The sequence below is a fragment of the Schistocerca gregaria genome, chromosome 2 (genome assembly GCF_023897955.1).
Source record: "Schistocerca gregaria isolate iqSchGreg1 chromosome 2, iqSchGreg1.2, whole genome shotgun sequence".
Lineage (NCBI taxonomy): Eukaryota > Metazoa > Arthropoda > Insecta > Orthoptera > Acrididae > Schistocerca > Schistocerca gregaria.
The window spans coordinates 777,714,019-777,735,102 of NC_064921.1; the positions used below are offsets into that span (position 1 = coordinate 777,714,019).

At 40.4% G+C, this 21,084-nt stretch overlaps 1 protein-coding gene and 1 non-coding gene across 2 annotated transcripts in view; one reads left to right on the forward strand and one right to left on the reverse strand.

Annotated features, from left to right (window-relative positions):
• Positions 1-21,084, reverse strand: part of LOC126335975 (sodium channel protein Nach-like) — a 212,351-nt gene that overhangs the window by 99,241 nt on the left and 92,026 nt on the right. The window lies entirely within an intron of this gene.
• Trnar-ucg (transfer RNA arginine (anticodon UCG)) lies at positions 9,665-9,737 on the forward strand. The gene has a single exon. It is a non-coding gene; the product is annotated as a tRNA-Arg (tRNA).

The following is a 21,084-nucleotide window of genomic DNA, read 5'->3' on the forward strand; positions in this document are numbered from 1 at the left end:
AGTAGTTCACAAAGACATTGGCTACCGATGACTTCATGTGAACGGAGTTAAACCTATTTTGGACTGAATAAATACACTCCTGGAAATTGAAATAAGAACACCGTGAATTCATTCTCCCAGGAAGGGGAAACTTTATTGACACATTCCTCGGGTCAGATACATCACATGATCACACTGACAGAACCACAGGCACATAGACACAGGCAACAGAGCATGCACAATGTCGGCACTAGTACAGTGTATATCCACCTTTCGCAGCAATGCAGGCTGCTATTCTCCCATGGAGACGATCGTAGAGATGCTGGATGTAGTCCTGTGGAACGGCTTGCCATGCCATTTCCACCTGGCGCCTCAGTTGGACCAGCGTTCGTGCTGGACGTGCAGACCGCGTGAGACGACGCTTCATCCAGTCCCAAACATGTTCAATGGGGGACAGATCCGGAGATCTTGCTGGCCAGGGTAGTTGACTTACACCTTCTAGAGCACGTTGGGTGGCACGGGATACATGCGGACGTGCATTGTCCTGTTGGAACAGCAAGTTCCCTTGCCGGTCTAGGAATGGTAGAACGATGGGTTCGATGACGGTTTGGATGTACCATGCGTGCACTATTCAGTGTCCCCTCGACGATCACCAGAGGTGTGCGGCCAGTGTAGGAGATCGCTCCCCACACCATAATGCCGGGTGTTGGCCCTGTGTGCCTCGGTCGTATGCAGTCCTGATTGTGGCGCTCACCTGCACGGCGCCAAACACGCATACGACCATCATTGGCACCAAGGCAGAAGCGACTCTCATCGCTGAAGACGACACGTCTCCATTCGTCCCTCCATTCACGCCTGTCGCGACACCACTGGAGGCGGGCTGCACGATGTTGGGACGTGAGCGGAAGACGGCCTAACGGTGTGCGGGACCGAAGCCCAACTTCATGGAGACGGTTGCGAATGGTCCTCGCCGATACCCCAGGAGCAACAGTGTCCCTAATTTGCTGGGAAGTGGCGGTGCGGTCCCCTACGGCACTGCGTAGGATCCTACGCTCTTGGCGTGCATCCGTGCGTCGCTGCGGTCCGGTCCCAGGTCGACGCGCACGTGCACCTTCCGCCGACCACTGGCGACAACATCGATGTACTGTGGAGACCTCACGCCCCACGTGTTGAGCAATTCGGCGGTACGTCCACCCGGCCTCCCGCATGCCCACTATACGCCCTCGCTCAAAGTCCGTCAACTGCACATACGGATCACGTCCACGCTGTCGCGGCATGCTACCAGTGTTAAAGACTGCGATGGAGCTCCGTATGCCACGGCAAACTGGCTGACACTGACGGCGGCGGTGCACAAATGCTGCGCAGCTAGCGCCATTCGACGGCCAACACCGCGGTTCCTGGTGTTTCCGCTGTGCCGTGCGTGTGATCATTGCTTGTACAGCCCTCTCGCAGTGTCCGGAGCAAGTATGGTGGGTCTGACACACCGGTGTCAATGTGTTCTTTTTTCCATTTCCAGGATACAGATTAGATTAGATTAATACTTGTTCCATAGATCATGAATACGACATTCCGTAATGATGTGGAACGTGTCAGGTTAATGAAAGACGTCTGAACACGATATTACATTACACAAAATATTGCATGGCACTAATGTTTAAGTTAGTTTTTTTTTCCCTCGGTTAATTTATATCTAAAAATTCAGCCTATGAGTAGAAGGAGTTGTCATCTAGAAATTCTTTTAATTTATTTTTAAATGTTGGTTGACTATCTGTCAGGCTTTTGATGCTGTTTGGTAGGTGACCAAAGACTTTTTTGGCAGCATAATTTACCCCTTTCTGTGCCAAAGTCAGATTTAACCCTACATAGTGAAGATCATCCTTTCTCCTGGTGTTATAGCTATGCACACTGCTACTACTTTTGAACTGGGTTGGATTATTAACAATAAATTTCGTTAAGTGAATCTATATAGTGTGAGGATCCCTAGATCCTTAAATAGATGTCTGCAAGGTGACAGGGGTGGGCTCCAGCAATTATTCTGATTACACGTTTTTGAGCAATGAATACTTTTCTACTCAACGATGAATTACCCCAAAATATGATGCCATACGAAAGCGGTGAATGAAAGTAGGCATAGTAAGCTAATTTATTGAGATTATTAACACCAAAATTTGCAATAACCCTAATAGCATATGTAGCTGCACTCATACGTTTCAGCAGACCATCAATGTGTTGCTTCCAGTTTAACCTCTGATCAATGGACACACCCAAAAATTTTGAAAATTCTACCTTAGCTACAGACTTCTGTTCAAAGTCTGTATTTATTACTGGAGTTGTGCCATTTACTGTACGGAACTGTATATACTGTGTTTTATCAAAATTTAAAGAGTGTCCGTTTGCTGAGAACCACTTAATAATTTTGTGAAAAACATCATTTACAATTACATCACTTAGTTCTTGGATGTTATTACTATACTTGTATCATCAGCAAAAAGAACAAACTTTGCGTCTTCATCAATATAGAATGGTAAGTCATTAATGTATATCAAGAACAGTAAAGGACCTAAGACCGAACCCTGTGGGACCCCGTACTTGATAGCCCCCCCCCCCCCAGCTTGAGGAATCAGCTGTTGTTTTAACATTACATGAACCACTTATTTCAACTTTCTGCATTCTTCCAATTAAGTATGAATTAATCCATTTGTGCACTGCCCCCCTCAAACCACAATGATTTAGCTTATCTAAAAGAATTCCATGATTTACACAATCAAAGGCCTTTGAGAGATCACAAAAAATACCAATGGGTGATGTCCAGTTATTCAGAGGATTTAATATTTGATCAGTGAAAGCATATATAGCATTTTCTGTTGAAAAGCCTTCCCAAAAACCAAACTGACATTTTCTTAGTACTTTATTTTTACAAATATGGGAGGCTACTCTTGAATACATTACTTTCTCAAAACTTTTTGATAGAGCTGTCAGAAGAGAGATTGGGCGATAGTTGTTGACATCTGACATATCCCCCTTTTTATGCAATGGTTTTACAATGGCATATTTCAGTCTATCATGGAAAACACCCTGCTCCAAAGAGCTATTACATACGTGGCTGAGAATCTTACTTATCTGTGGGGAACAAGCTTTAAGTATCTTGTTGGAAATGCCATCAATTCCGTAAGAGCTTTTACTTTTCAGTGAGTTTATTATTTTATTGATTTCAGAGGGAGAGGTTGGTGGAAATACAGTTCTTTCAAACTGCACAGGTATGGCCTCTTCTATTAGAAGCCTTGCCTCTTCTAGTGAAGATCTAGATCCTATTTTCTCCACAACATTAAAAAAATGATTATTGAAAATATTTCCAATTTCTGATTGTTTGTTAGTACACTTGTCATTCAGTTTTATGGCACTAAAGTCTTCCTGTGCTCTTGGTTGCCCTGTTTCCCTTTCAATAATATTACAAATTGTTTTAATTTTATTATCAGAGTTACTGATCTCAGACATGATACACATGCTTCTGGACTTTTTAATAACTTTTCTTAGTACCGCACAATAGTTTTTATAATATTGAACAATTTCAGGGTCAGTACTACCTCTTGCTGTTAGATACAGTTCTCTTTTATGGTTGCAAGATATTCTTATTCCTTTAGTTAGCCAAGGTTTTTTATATGTTTTCTTGGAATTATGTTTAACTATTTTCTTGGGAAAACAATTTTGAAATACCCTTAAAAATGTATCGTTAAATAAGTTATATTTCAAGTTTGCATCGTGTTCCATATACACTTCATCCCAGTCTAGCTGCTTTAGGTGTTCCCTAAAGTTTACAGTATTTATATTGTTAATTGAACGCACTGCTTTGAAATTCTGATTTGATATACTGCATAGAGCTATGTCATATACTGTAACTAGCTGCGCACCATGATCTGAAAGACCATTCTCAACAGGATAAGCATTTGTGTCCTAAAACTTATCTTGGTCTATAAAAAAGTTATCTATCAATGTACTGCTGTTCTTTGTTATCCGAGTAGGAAAATCAATGATGGAGCTCAAATTGAAAGAACAGCATATCACTTGCTCTCTTACTTTATTTAGTTCATCTCTGCTAACTTCAAGTATTAGCACTTTACGTTCAGGGACATAACACGAAAGAAAAAAAAAATACATTGGAAGATATGAACATGTAGAACTGCGTTTTCTTTTATTGGTATTATTTGCAAATAATCAATCCAGCTTTCGACTACATGATGGAATAGATATTTAAAGTGACATAACATAATGAAGTTCTCTCATATTAAAGTTACAATGTGTTTAATTATATTTTCATTTCAAGTAGTCACAGGTCATTCTGAACTAAATACAATGCCATTTCTCATCTAGATTAACGTGTTGCATGACCATACTTTCTGGGTATTGGTATCTTTCTAAATTTCCGTCATGAAAAAGTCCTCAACGTTGATTGCGAACCTTTCAAATTACTCACATGTTTTTTTCCGATGCCGAAACGTCTCCCACATAAATGAGTCGATCCATTATCGGTTCTTCATTTACTATTACGGTTAATAATATTAATTTTTCAGTATGAGCAGTAATTCAATCCTGTTAGGCCACGTTTCTGTATAACTGTGACTTTTTTCTAAATCTGTGGAGAGTGTGGGTTATGAAATGTTGCATTAGCATGTAGAAATCCTTCTGTATTGCATGTACTCGTCACTCGCTTCTTGTTGTACTCACTGTAACTTCTAAGGAATCACATGTGCCGATATTTGTTCACAGTGACAAATAGATGTCATGGCAAATGATACGTTGGTACAGAGACCAAGATCTAGTTTGCTTTGATGCGATTCCAACAATTTTTGTGAAGCGAAAATGACAACCTGTAGGGCCATCTGGTGATCTTCTGCAAATGAACGTAATAGCAAAAAGAACGGCAGGTATGATTCGTTTTACCTACCTACATGTGAAACAGCATGATGGCTCTCGATCATCTACCGTAATCGAATCCATCAACATGAGGTGGCAAATATGAGGTAGCCAAGGAGGTGGAAACGTGGGTTCTACTATGCCAAGACTGCTTGGCAGCTACGACAGGAAAACGGAATTAGCAGGAGTACAAAATAAGAAAGTATTTATACCTTAACTTTGCTGTAGTCCATGATCAGTTGGTTGAATGACATAATTTACAAGTCACAAATCTTGCAGTGACGAATTAATAACTCGTAATCTTGAATGTCGAATCGGGTGAATTTGAAGACAAACTTGGAACGGAGCTACAAAAAGACTTGATGGCAGCAATGACTGAGCTGAAGCCGATGACTAACATCGGCGCTGGCTGACCACTGAGCGCAGATACGAACTGTAGACTGATACAACTGCACTACACTCCTGCTGTACATGAAGTGGCCTAGCGGCGAGCGTAAACCCTGCGACTGGCTGTGTACTCTTTGGCCAGCACTGCCGTTCTTCTGTTCCGTTTATCGAGAGAATCGCATCCGGCAGATCGATCTCTCAGGCGGCAGTTTGGTCGCATGACTGACATTACACAGCTTGTACGTTCGGAGACTGTTTCTTGTCCTGGTCACCACTTATATCCAGAATGAAGTTTGTATCAGTTCTTTACAAGAGGATTGAGGTTTACTCTAGGAGCCAACTCTACATTGAATTTTAAAAAGAAGTTCTACTTTTTACAGGGATACAAAGCATTTGACCCATCTAATCAGGAATGTTGCTAAACCTCCGTCAATTTCAGGTGATGGATTACTGAATTAAGGGTCATGTATGAGAATTTCTTGTAAACAATGCGTATGTTTTTCAACAGTTACACATGCAGAATCATTAAATTGTCATCATTATAACAAAAGTGAAGTGTTTCCAAGGAGTTCTATAGACATGAGGTAATGGGTCGAAGGAAAATTGTGTGTATGTAGAAACTTAGTTCATGTTTGAATACCGACTCAACAACTGTAATAAAGAAAATAGTTGTATGTTCTGTGACAAAATATTGTTGAGCAGTGTAACATAACTGTGTGGTCTCGTGGACGATAACTGCAGAGGATATTTCACCATGACCACAAGTGTCTCAGCTGTGGTGCTGCCGCACCAAATATCGCTGATGAAACCTCAGTGGAATGAAAGCTTCCGTGCTTTTATACCATCGCAGTAAATTTCGCCAGCAGTCAAACCCTATCAGTGTGAGGAAGTCTTTAAAATATTTCTTGTCTACATTGGAAACTGTGTCTCTGCTTTCAATTTTAAAAGTAACTTAGATGTGATAGCTACATTTCTCAATATAACGTACAGTGCACCAGATGTACTGTAGCCAATAACGACATTTTTCAATGCAATAGTCGACAGATGGGTTAGTTAAATCCGAAACGTTATAGTAACTGTCACTAACAATGAAAAGATAGCTAGTTGATTGCCATTTAGCGATGTGAGGCTGCAACATATGAAAGAAAAGCAATTTTACTGAATCACTTCATTAAAATCGTTTAATAAGGATTTAGTTCCTGTCTGTACGTTGACATGCTAAGTGCAGCGGCGTAGTTGCCGTGGCAGAAACGTCGCAGGGATGCCTGGGCGGTGGTCACAACGTGATTTTGTTGCATCAGTATGAGTAAAGCTGGGTTCACACACCCAACGAATGTATCGCCACTAATCAAGTCATTCTGGAGTGGCGCTATGAGCTACCGTTCACACAGGACGCCACAAATTCTTCGTAATTGCGCAGTTTGCAAAATGGCGTCACCTGTCTCAGCTGATTTAACAGCTGTACATATTACTAAATAACATGTTTTGGAAACATAAGAAATATAAAATATTACTTAGCAAAGTGTTTCTCGTCTCTCTTGTCTCGGCTACATGTTTTAAGAACCAGTCTGCAGCTTCAAACCAAGCAAGGCTGAGTTTATAAATATCGTCTGTAGACGCACCACTCTATAAGTGATTTCAGTACTTTTTTATGTTCATCATGCAAGCATTTCGAATGCTTCGAATTTTTAATTTTGTTGTAGCTACATCAATTCCAGGTACATATTCACGCATGCTGTTTACTATTTCAATTAATGCAGCATCTCTCAAATTTCTGTCTTTGTATGATTCGCTTTTGTGGTTCCAAAGGCATTCTCGTTCTAGATACACCTCCAAGAATCTCATAATTGTCGCCGTTGACCACTTTTTCGACATATTAATAGCAAATGCACAAACAAAAAGCACTATCTGCGAACGAATACGCACTACAAAGGTACATTCGATTGTGGAGAAGGCAAAATGGCGCAACAAAGTAGAACCAAGTTTAACTTTTTGAGGCGTGACAAAAATTGCGTTTCTTAAATGGCGTCACCGAAAACTAGGAGTTCACACATGCAACTACAAAGCAACTGCAGTTCGCCATTAGCAGTGGCGATACTTTTGTCGCCTGTGTGAACTCGGCTTAACGCCTTCAGGGTGCCGTTTCATTCCACGTGAAACTGCCCCACACGGAAATACTTCCACCACTTTTATGAGCCGTTTCCTTCCTGCAAGCGGAATGCATTGCTCTGCGTGGTTATCGATGAGCTTGTAGTCTGCCACAGGCTACCCATCACTACAGGTGATCGTTTCCCAAACTTCATGATTCCAGTGACGGTATTCCTTGCGCCAGAAGTTATCTCTGCATTCTACAACGTGTAGTGACAAGAGGGTATTCTGGATTTTAAACTCTGCCTTCTGCAAAAAACAATGTTGTTCTTTGGTCTATTACCCAAACATGTTTCAACACCTATGTGTTATTTCTGTGGACTTCGAGTTATTACAGCAAAAATATTATACAACATTCATGGACTTCTTTCTTATTTTGCACATAAAAAACTTCAGCTTGTGCGTTGTATGTTTTATAGTGATTGCTCACATGAAATTACATTAATTGTGAAAGTGTACTGGAGCAGGTAGGCTTTGCATTTATTCGTTTTTATTGTTTGACACAATATCAACTTAAAATTAATAGGAAGAATTTGCTTAGAGAGTTATTAATTTTGAGACTTTTTCGACAGGAGTGGTGGCGTTGTGTTGTGTTGTGCATCAATGATGTGTTTTCTTGTTTTTATTGTTATTACATACACTTTTCTCACATCTTTTACACTTCAGCCTCACCTGATACCAGAAGCTGTCAGACAACAAGAGACTGGGGAATCAAATTTTATGATCTATAAATAATACATATCAAAATAAAAGTGTATCGTAACTGTATCATTATAGATCCCACTGATGATGCTTTATAGAGAAAATTATAGATCCCACTGATGATGCTTTATAGAGAAAAAATGCAAACACGTTTGGCAGAATAAAATACAGTGCAGCAAGAGAAGGCATTTTTATTTACAAACAAATAAAATTGTTCATTTGTTTCTCATTTTGTTTTAGTTCATTGAGCTGTGTGGTTCTTATTTAGAGTGTCTTGTACCAGTCTACATGATGCGTCTGTCAAATAGATTATGATTATTATTATTAATATTATTACATTACGTTCCATCATTTTAATGTTTTATTCTTACTGCTATTGTTACAGTCTGTACCTAAGTGGTCAGGTTATTTTATTGTCAACATTTGACAATCGTTCTGAGATAAGTAATTGAATACCAGTTTTATCCTGCAAGCCTGCAGGGGTTTTACAGATACATCTACGTCTACGTCTATACTGTGCAAACCCCCGTGAAGTGCATGGCAGAGGGTATGTCGAATTGTACCAATTATTAGGGTTTCTTCCCGTTCCATTCACGTATGGAGCGCGTGAAGAAAGATAGATTGAATGCCCGTGTGCGTGCAGTAATTATTCTAATCTCATCCTCACGATCCCTTTGTAAGTGATACGTAGAGGATAGTAGGATATTCCTAGAGCGATCATTTAAAGCCGGTTCGTGAAACTTTGTTAATAGCATTTCTCGGGATAGTTTATGTCTATCTTCCGTTCAGTTCCTTCAGTATCACTGTGACACTTTCCCCAGATTAAACAAACTTCTGAACATCACAGAAACTTCGTCCTTCAGTCTTCGAAGGGAATTTTGCTGTGGCAAATACTAATCAAAAACTGCACATCAACAATCTGGATGCCTTCCATCAGTACTATCTGACAGGAAATCAACATTTTGTTTACAATTTGAGAGCAAAATATGAATTTACTTTGTACAATACAGATCTTTATGTAATAAGTCACTTAGCTATTTTCTCATATAACTGGATACAAAAATAAATTCTGAAGACATGAAACAACTAATTATTAAATACAATCGAAAGACACTATGGATAGCCTATTGGAAGTACGTTACCGCGAGGTGCAGTTCAATTTATCTTATTACTGTAAACGTTTTGTACACAGTTTATGTAAGATGACTTTCTAAAATTAAAGTGAAATTTTAGACAGTCGCCACGCTGCCTTAAAATTTTATATGGGTTGCTTCCTGAATTTCTCAAGTTGAAAACGCAGTAATCAGTTAAATAAGCAGTCAGTCTGACTTTGAAACTTGATAAATTAACTAATTTAATCTCTTGGAACACCCTGTTACTCATAACAGTGTGAATATCGCATGACGTGTTCGAAAAGAGTTTTGATGCAAATGTACTTCGGTTCAGACATTTCATCTTTATAATAACTTTAAAAACAGAATTAAAGCTTGAGTATTTTCTGGAACAAATACAGTACTGTAGCATAATAACTTCATCTGACCGTGTGGCCTAATGGATAAGGCGTCGGACTTCGGATCCGAAGATTGCAGGTTCGAGTCCTGTCACGGTCGAAATATTTTTTCGTTTATTTATGGGTGTATTACAATGGAAGAAGAACGAAATCATGTAAAAGTTGATAACTTCAGCATTTTTTGATGTTTCTAATCTCTTACGCACTATTTGATGCTCAAACAGAGATCGCAGTTTGGTTCGCATTGTGAAATAATTTAAAAAGATAGTTGTATTACAGACAGTTATGCTTTGAACGGCGTCCTTTATCGTTCATAGCCTTTTGACAAGCAATTACACAAAAGTTTCGTTTATCTGGGACCAGAATATCGGCTTTTGCGGCCGTCCTGAGCGGACGCGCTGTGGCGCTTGTTTTGGTTTTATGAATCTGCGTTACAGTGTTGTGTAAAATTGTGATTGTGGTGATGCAGCATTTTAGTTTCCTTGTTTTCGCGAGCTGTTAACTGCTCACATGGCAACCATGTTTCCCAGAAAGCTTACCCTAAGATTTGAATTTGACAAAGCAACCCGTAATGTTCAACCAAGTTCACTAGAAATTCATGACTGGATCGTTGACGTTATTGACATTACTTCGGATCAGACGCACACTGCTTATTACGACTTGGAGCAATGCTGCTTTTTTGTGAAGCTGCTTTCCCCGTTGGTGCTGGAAGGGATTTTGCAGAAATTTGAAAGAAAAGTTGAATTCCGCCATCGCGATTATTCGGTGAGTACAGTTACCATTTCAAATGCTGATGTTGATTTTAAACAAGTCAGAGTATTTAACTTGCCCCCTGAGGTAGAAAACTGCTACTTAAAAGACGCATTATCTAAATACGGTGACATCAGGCAAATTAGTAATGAAGGATGGTCAAGCCAGCATAGATTGCAACGTTTTAGTGGTGTTCGTTCTGTCGATATGCATGTCAAACAAAACATTCCATCTCATATTCTGGTTTGTGGCTACAAAGCGCACGTTATATACAATGGACAGACTTTGACTGGTCATATATGTAATGAAAGTGGGCATCTCCGGCAAAACTGTCCAAAAAAGGTGTTTGTATTGCAGAATAATTTACAACAGCGTAAAAGGTTAACACTGGCTGATATTGTGACTGAAAATCAGATGACGGGCGGTGAAGTTTCCAGTATTACGGGGAATGTAGACGACAGGCTACAAAATACTCTTGAAGCATTTCCACCTTTACTCAGGAAAGATACTGTATAGAATCCCGCTGGAGAAAGTAGTATAGCCACTAACAAGAGACGTCGAACTTGGAAACTGTTTCAGACAATATTGTCAGCATAGATTCGATCTCTGAGTCAAGTACATCAGTAGACAAATCGAGTACGCCACCATCACCCGAACAGGTCGAAGTGACATCACAGTCCCATTCTGTAGCGCTGGACGCACCAATAGATGGCAATGCGCTGCTCTTGGTGACGCCACAACCCCGCGCTGCACAACCCGTACGTCAACCAATGCAGACAGATTCACTCGCGGATGCAACTGGAAGCAAACATGACGAGGTAGTAAGGAGTGATTGTCAACAACAGGCGACGTCACAGCCCAAATACCAAGACGAAGAAGCGGAGTTTTACAGCAACAACACACAAACAGCAAACGAAAGTGATCATAGAAGTGACGGGGCATTGGAAGAATGTTTGCAAACTGCTTCTGCGCCGCCTTTAGCAGACGAGATTGCCCCTCGGATTCACCGACACCGCCCTCGTGGAAAACTACTCGGGGGGGGGGGGGGGGGGGGGAGGGGGGGGGAGGAGGGGGAGCAGACATTCGGTGCAGGCCAGTGTCAATGCAAACTGCAAGAAAAGTAAAAAAGAAAGATTCTAATGCAAACCGTGAAGGTGGTCTCCAGTCAGATTCTCAGGAAGTATCTGGCATGGAGTGGCATGAAATGATAAAAAAATGGCTCTGAGCACTATGGGACTCAACTGCTGTGGTCATTAGTCCCCTAGAACTTAGAACTACTTAAACCTAAGGACACCACACACATCCATGCCCGAGGCAGGATTCGATCCTGCGACCGTAGCAGTCGCACGGTTCCGGACGGCGCGCCTAGAACCGCGAGACCACCGCGGCCGGCATGAAATGATAGGTCACTCCCCTATGTTACAGTCATATACGGTTACCACGTTAAACATTAATAGGATACAGTCGGATGTTAAAATAGCTGTTCTGAAACAGTTACTGTATGAGTCAGCGACGGATATTGCTCTCCTACAGGAAGTGGTATTCCCACAATTAAAATTTTCCAATTACGTTGATTTTTACAATATTTCCACTGAAACGAATGTTGGCACGGCCATTTTAGTTAGAGAAGGCATCCCCGTACATGACGTTGATAAATTAGGATCGGGGCGAGGTATTGGAATAAATGTAGTATATAAATTAGTATAGATATGGCCAGAGAAAGGAAACAGACTGTAGAATTCTACTACAGCGTGCTCAGGGACCTCTACGATCAGACAGATCCAATTCCTACAAGATTAAAAGACTTCAAGAAAATAAAAGCAAAGTTAATAAGTCTGAAACGTAAGGAACTGGAGGGACTTAGGATAAAATCCAAAGCAATGTCAGTCGCTGAAGATGAGACTGCTGCATTGTACCACCTTGTCAGACACGCCAAGAATGGAAGAAGTAGTTTCATGGATGAACTTCAAATAGATGATGGTACCATAATCACCACCCAGAAGGAAATAATTAAAGAGATCTCAGCGTACTATGAACGTACGTATGCGTCAGGGGAAACAAACGAAGAAGAATACGATGAGCTCTTTGGTACATATCTTCCACGAATATCGCGAGATGATGACTAGAACATTTCTTCGGACATCACCAAGGAAGATGTATTAGAAATCGTGTGCAGCTCCCCTGCTAGAAAATCCCCAGGACCTGACGGACTGCCCATTGAATTCTATAAACTATATTGGACCCTAATAGGAGAAAAACTCACCGAAATTGTCAATGAAGTCTTACAAGAAAAGCCAGTGCCTGCTCAGTTCAAACAATGTAAAATCGTGTTGATCCCGAAGAACAGAGACTGCAAAAAAATAAACAATCTACGGCCGATTTCGCTTTTAAATTCAGATTATAAAACTATAGCTCGAGTAATTAAGAAGCGCTTTACACCATGCACCGCTGACATCATAGGCCAACAGCAGACTTGTGCTTTTAGAAGGACGATTTTACAAACTGCGGTTTTGTATCGCGATGTCATTGCGCTAGCGCAGGCAAGTAAATGTGGACTTCTTTTCATAGACTTCCATAAAGCATTTGATCAAATTAATCACAAATATTTGATAGAGACAATGCACCGAATGGACTTCCTGCCAAAAACCATCTACATCGTGAAGAACATGGCAATGGGTGTTACTGCACAAATCTCCGTTAACTGTCAACTGACAAAAAAAATTGAAATAAAAAGGGGTGTTACCCAAGGAAGCCCCTTATCCATGCTCCTGTTCGTTATATCGCTGGAACCTTTCTTGAGACAGCTACAGAACAGGCTGACAGGCATTACCATTCAAGGAACAAAGACCGTGGTAGGTGCTTACGCGGACGATGTCGGCGTAATCATCAGAGACCAAACAGATGTGACACAACTAGAGATGATACTTGCAAAATACTGTTCCGCATCAGGTGCGAGGGTAAATGAAAATAAAAAGTAAATTTCTAAATATAAAGCGGCTTGCTAACTTACGCATTGAGTGGGCGAACCATGTTAATGAACACAAAGCTCTTGGAATGGCATTGACAACGTCCCTTTTAAAAATGATAGCAATAAATTGGCGGGAGGTGGCAAGAAAAATAAGGGAGCTTTGATTGAAAACTGTCAACGTAGCATAGACCAGTTCCAGAGAATACTGTTTATCAACATGTATATTTTATCCAAGGCCTACTACATAGCACAGGTTCTTCCCATTCCATCAATGGTGGCGAAGACGATCATGTCCACCTTAGCAAAGTTCTTGTGGAAAGGGGAATTGTTTCGAGTGCCGGTGAAGACAGCAGTTTTGGATCCAAGCAATGGAGGAATGGGTCTAAGCGACATCAAGTCTAAAGCGATGGCATTGTATGTCAAACGAACATGGAGCATAATGTGTAATGATCCAGGGTGCATTACAGCAAAACTATACGATATTGTCAGGCCAGAAAGTGTAGAGCCGCCGGTAAATATACAAAAAATAAGTTTTAAGCTGAAACACATTAGGGAGTATTATCTTGAACTAAGTTATCTCAGCAAAAAGATTTTAAACTCCAAAAACGTTACAGCAAAGGCGATTTTAGCTGAAAGACGGGAACATGAAAGGAAAAATAACATAGAAACCAAATATGCTAGAATAGCATGGAATGTTGTCTGGAAAAATATCAGTAGTGATGTTCTTTCGTCTGACGTGAGAACAGCATGGTATAAGGTAGTCAATAACATCATAAGCACTAATGAGCGTCTCTTTGCCATTGGTTTAAGTGACACAAACCTCTGCAGCAAATGCAACCTCGTTGATAGTGTGCCTCATCGTTACACTTGTGGAGATCGGATTATCAACTGGAGGTGGACCAGGGAGAAAATTGCTCAAATAACAAGAACTTCAGCAAACAATGTACCGACTAACACTTTCTTCAGACTAGAGGAAAGTTACTACCCTCAGGCAAAAAATAACGCAGTGATTTGGTTAATGGGCAAATATACAAGTTATGTTTTTAACAATATTGGGAGCGATGAACATATTGAATACAAGATGCATATGGAAAATTATTTCGAGAAAATACTCAAATATCAGAATCAGAATAAGAAATATGGTAACATGCTCCGAATTGTCTTCAACCGAATGGGTATAGGTTAGGAACTGGATTCCTAGTAGAGAGGGAATGGACTGCGTCACGTTCCCGACCCTAACCTCCCCTGCAAGTCACACATGAAAAATAAATCAGTAGTACAGCAGATACAAGAATGTGGCGACAAACATCTGGTGTCTGATATAAAGAAAAATCTTCAACTCCCTACAGATGGGTTTAGAAGGCTGGAACTGATAAAAGTAACAAGGCAGTGAAATATTTTGCGATGTCGCTGTTCGGGACTTCTCTTCTGTCCGTGTGATTTACCCTGGAAGGAACACACGTCAAGGAGTTACTGAATGATTAATCTGGGTCTGGGAAGTGATGATGAGGAACCGGCTGCAGAAGAAGAAAATGTGCTGCTGAACTGACACCAGCTGAAGGTGACAGTGGAGGTGCTAAATTGTGCTACTGCTAAAGACTCATTTTTTGAATGCTGTAATTTATGACTGCAATTATCTGTCACCTTATTTATGTCATTTCATTGTAGCCATTATTGTTACCGTTTTTCGTCAATAAAAAATCACAAAAAATTTAAAGAAATGGATAAGGCGTCGGACTTCGGATCTGAAGATTGCAGGTTCGAGTCCTGTCACCGTCGAAATATTTTTTCGTTTATTTATGAGTGTATTACAATGGGAGAAGAACGAAATCGTGTAAAAGTTGAGAACTACTGCTTTTTGGATATTTCTAATCTCTTACGCAGTTTTGATGTTCAAATTCACCTGTGCAGAAACATAACAATAAATAAAGACCATTCAACGAAATAAAAAGAACCCTTCCTTCCTTTCTTTCCTTCCTTCATGCGTACATTTACCTTCATATATTAACTGACTCATTCATCGTCTTTCGTAGATCTCTTGACGAGGAGAACTTTCAAGGGTGTGGAACTAGTCAAGGTACGCATTAACAAAAGACAAATGCATCGTGAAATTGGAACTGTGTACTGTATTAATAACAAACATCATTATACCGCTTAATGCCATTAACGCTTACGCAATCTGAATTTAACAGAGTAAGCTTTGGTAAGAGCGCTGCTAGTTGGAAGAATGTGCTCGCGCGTCTCTCTCTCTCTCTCTCTCTCGTGCACGCGCACACCATTTCTAAACTTAATTTCGTTGTAATGGTTTGAGTCTTTTTTTCTTTTGGCTTCTCTCTGAACATCGAAATGCAACGTCCCTTATTTTTCTAAATGAAATGTATAAATAGGTAAATAGCAATAACACTAACTTTTGAATCAGCTGCCACCATATGCTGTGCAACTGAAAAGTTTTGCTCTCCTGTTGCATTATAAGACACAAAGTAATAAAATACCATAAATGTACCCTTTGCCGTTCCAAATAAGCTTCATTATCGCGTCAGCTATCGCCATTTATGGGTGGCCAACACACTTATCATCCGAACCATTAACCCCAGAGGAATGTTTTTGTCACAACAAATTTCAATTAAGGTCATGGGGGGGGGGGGCAAAGGACACTCGTCAAATAAAAGACTTTAAAAGCGAAAGATCTGTATCGGACAGCACAAAACGATTTTTTTTTAATATCACAGAACACATTGTTGTGTACCAAAGTAACTGCTAAATGTCTAAATAAAAGTTCATGTATGTTAGAAAAAAACAGGACCACGTCTAGTAAAGCAATGTGGTGTTCAAAACAATCTTTGGATTGATGATTTCATTTTACTCCTATTGTCACTGTGTAAGTCATTGTCTAGTTTGAAAATTACTTTTATTGTGAGAAACAAACAGTAAGAAGCAAATGTATTGGAACGGAGTGTAAGAATTTCAAGATGTTCAAAAGGGCTTCTGCAAGAAGTACGGTTCCCTATTCACACAATATTCTTGTTGTCGGACAAACTCTTTTGTTTTAATCACACTGTCACAGGAGATAAATCCATAGTACACAAGGATAGATAAAATGCAGAATAAGTCAAGGCTTCAGGTCAACACAAACAGAGATGCATTAAAGGGCATAACAAACTGAACTGGGCGTTTTAATTAGCTTACCCATGTTTTGGCTCTATTTTAACTTATCAAGCTAGATCCTAAGAAATTAGTGTTGTCGATAAAGAATGAATAAGCTAAAAGTGCTCATAAAAAAAAGCCACAAAAAAGTTGAAATACAACAAGGTGTAATATTATGCAGTTTCATTTTTGCAATAATTATACTGTGTAACAGAGCAGCATGAATTTATGTTTAAGTTTTTAATCTGAAATCTGCAGGGCAGCACAGTAATACAGTTAACTGCGAATGTAAAACTTTTTGAATTAAATATGCCTGGTACCATGGAAACAATGGATCTGCATTTTAGTAGCATAACAGATGATATGCATCACTACCTACGCATGCTAATTTGAAGATTAATTTGAGTTCATGAAACTTACATTTAGTATTATTTCAATTAAATCATCTGTGCATTGTAGTAACGTAGACTGTCCTACATACGGCGATTGTTGCAGTTTTGTTAACAATTAAAGGTGGAAGCATGTAATCCTACTGTTGCGTCGAAGCCCTGCTTGTACCACAAGAATAGCATTCAGCTTTTCAGAACTCAGATTATTGCGAAGTTTCATTTTAACTACATTCCGTCGTGTGAACAGTCCTCCTACTCTCCCAGCTGCCTATACAAGAACGAGCATAAAGTGAAAAAAGCCAACATGCTAAACTGGTTTTATTCGGACTCATCTTGTCCTTTTTATCAGGTTAAATTTCAGTCATCAGTTGCTAATTAATGTTGTTATGCTTTACCAGTTTCGACAAATTAATTTGTTACCTTCAGAAGCTTAGTGATAGTTTAGCGGATGTCAATATCTACTTGACAGAAGGAATGTGTTAGTTAAAACACTGGTTGCCAAATTGCGGTGCATATAGTCACAGTTTTGTTGTTAGTTGGCAAAGCCAACGAATTTGAAGGCACATAAATAAAATAAAACTGCTTGTGGTAATTCATTGATCTACAGCTTAGCCGAGGTATAGGTTTGGTTGGAAGGTAGCAGTTTGGTTTTGAGTTGGCGAAGCTAGCGAATGTGATACTAAAAAAAAAGTTTGTTGTGGTCTCAGACTGACCTGTACCTCAGCCCGTTTGAAAAACTCGAAAGTATATCTCGTTATAGTCACCATACTGCTTACGGCGTTTGTCACATGTTTCCTATGTCACTGATCAAAGCTCTTATTGAACACTCCTCTATATCAGAGGCAGCCGGACGTCGTGTACTGCTACTCTGTTTACCCACAGGATAAGAAATCGACGCCATCGTTCTTCTAATAATTCAGATTCAAGTTTTCACATGGGCTGCACCACCTAGTTAGCACCTCTGGATTACGTCGTCTGCTGGCAGACATACTTGGTAACGGACCAATTACTGGATTTCTACTCTAGGATACGTCGCCCTTGCACTTTGTATGCGGTATCTTTAAGAGATGCTCTTCACTTTCTCAAAACAAGTTGCAAGCGGACGTTATGCGACTATTGGTTTCTTCGACGGCGACTTATTCAAAGGCGTAAATTTCGCCATCATTGCTGACATGTATTTTTGCTGTACTTTGCAGGTAAAGGTCGTAACTGATCCATAAACTGTTAAATTCGCGCTGAAAGCATTTACCTGTAGGTTTTTGCGTCACGTCGCTGAAAAACTAAAGGCAAGCTGGTACTTGCTGTCTCCCATCGCATAGTCAGTAACACGTAGTTGTTGGGAGAGGCACTCACACAAATAACAGAGATCGACGGTTTACAATTTTAATTCAAATTCATTGTTCTTGCTCCACTGTTCACAAATAAGCACAAAGGCGGAACACAGACCATACTCACTCACTGTCACAAGCGTTCTCGGATACTTTCACTTGCTGCTCCGTTGTTTGTATACCAACTGCTGCCCCCTCCACAGTCACATCGCCCAAAGATATTGTTGCAATCTTCCGACTCGATCCGCATGGGAATTAGGATGGATACACACAACACCAAACAAGTTTGTATTCCATTCCTTATCCGTTTTACATAACTTCATAATGACACGTCTGGAAATTATAGGATGTGCTACGTTCCACAAGTTACGCACTAACCTAGCAATTTAACACTGCAGTGTGTTTTTTGTTTGTTATGGACGTTATCTTAGACTTATCGACATTTTTTGAAGGTGTCATTCATTACACCGAGTTGAAATACTGTCCTAGTCAATCTTCATTTCTTCACAGCCATCTGGCGGATAATACTTCCCAGCAGGCGAAAGCATCGTCGGACATTATTGCTGAGCGTAAATTATAGATATTTTATATATACTGACAACATTAGAGGTCCTGGTTAGAGTTGTCAGTTCCAATTAAAAGAAAATCATCAGCTCTTAGGGACTGGTTATCAGAAAAACTGGCGAGACAAAGACTTAAAATTTAGGACATAAAAAGTGACGTAGAATTTCAATCATTAGATGAGCATTTCCTTATAATTTATTATTACCAATGTTGGTACACCGATACATCTGTATTCAAATGCACCGTTCTGTTCATGTAAAGTACCAACTTCTGGCTAGCAATAATAGATTCCAACGTTCTTGAGTTTTTTGTCAACAAGATATGTAAACATGGATAAACATACTTCAACATGGATAATCAACAGTTACTCAGAGTTTTCTTCGCCGTGCAGCCTCAGCCGTTTGTCGGTCACTTTGAACACACGTACAAGAGAAGTACAGCATCGGTAAGCAATCGCTATGTGAGCACGAACGGCAACAAGATAACCTACTACAAATAAGATAATTTACTATAGATAACCCCACAAATTACTTCGTACTTCTTATTCATTGACGACAACGTAGATGGGTTCTGTGTACACACCTGAAAGTCCTGTGCCCTGTGCGTTTAGTTTCTCACCACAAATGGGGGCATGAAGCGAATAATTTGATGAGAAGAGCGTCCACCGCCGTGGAATGGGAGTACTAATTCACGCGGCCAGTCAGTGGGGGAGAGGGGTGCGGGAGGATGTTAAAGCACTGTTAGAAAGCAGTTGCTTGGCGGTAATAATACAACAATGGAAGTCACTCGAAAACAGTTCACTGTTTGATCGTACCCTCCTAGCGCTTAAGTCTTTCTCGGTTGCCGCCATCGATGTTTTCAGAAACTCATTGCGTTTGATGTACTCAACCATTTTTAAAGCGAATAGGCATTATATCGGTATCAGTGATGAAATGAGTGAACATATATCTTGGAGAAAACGTGTGGATAAAAATCCTAGGTCAATATCGCAAAAACTCCTTTACTGTTTACTAGTTTCAGCTCATTGACGATCCATTTTCAAGAAACGGTTCAAATGGCTCTGGGCACTATGGGACTTAACATCCGAGGTCATCAGTCCCCTAGAACTTAGAACTTCTTAAACCTAACTTACCTAAGGACATCACACACATCCATACCCGAGGCAGGATTCGAACCTGCGACCGTAGCGCCAGACTGAAGTGCCTAGAACCGCTCGACCACAACAGCCAGCTCAGGAACAAGGAAGTAGCTGTATTACGGCTGCACCAAAGATATACAGTATATTGCTAATGTTGTACATTTTGTAACCATGATAACGTATCTTAAGGTATACGTGACAGCAAGAGCGATGTAGTTCAACAGATTATGACGATGTGCAATGCTCGGTGGCTGATACGCACAACATTAAGTAATTTTTATTGATTTGAAGGTGGATCGTCAATGAGCTGAAACTAGCAAACAATAACAGTTTTAGCGGTATTGACCTAGGAGTTCTATCCACACATTTCAACACAACAGGTCGCTTGTCTTCCGATATGACAATGTCAAGCAACAACTCATATTTTTGAGTAGTTGTATTTTAGGTATCCAATTAATCTTTGATATATACCGTGATGTGACAAAAGTCATGTGATAGCGATATGCACATTACACATGGCGGTAATATCACATACACAAGGTATAAAAGGGCAGTGCATTGGTCGACTAGGCATTTGTACTTGGATGATTCATGTGAAAAGGTTTACGACTTGATTATAGCCACACGACAAGAATTAACAGACCTTGAATGCAGAAGAGTAGTTGGGGCTAGACGCATGTCACACATCATTTTAGAAATCATTTGAGAACTCAATATTCCGAGATTCACACTGTCAACACTGTGCCGAGGATACCAGATTTCAAGCATTACACCTCACTGCAGACTGCAGTGCTTGATGGCCTTCACTTAACGACCGAAAAATGGTTCAAATGGCTTTGAGCACTATGGGTCTTAACATCTGAGGTCATCAGTTCCCTAGAACTTATAACTACTTAAACCTAACTAACCTAAGGACATCACACACAACCATGCCCGAGGCAGGATTCGAACCTGCGACCGTAGCAGTTGCGCGGTTCCGGACTGAAGCGCCTAGAACAGCTCGGCCACCGCGCCCAGCTTAACGACCTAGAGCAGCGGAGTTTGTGCAGAGTTGTCAGTGCTGACAGAGAAGCAACACTGGGCGAAATAACGGCAGAAGTCGATGTCCGATGAACGACGAACGAAATCTGGCGTTGTGGCTATGGCAGCAGACGTGCAACGCGCGT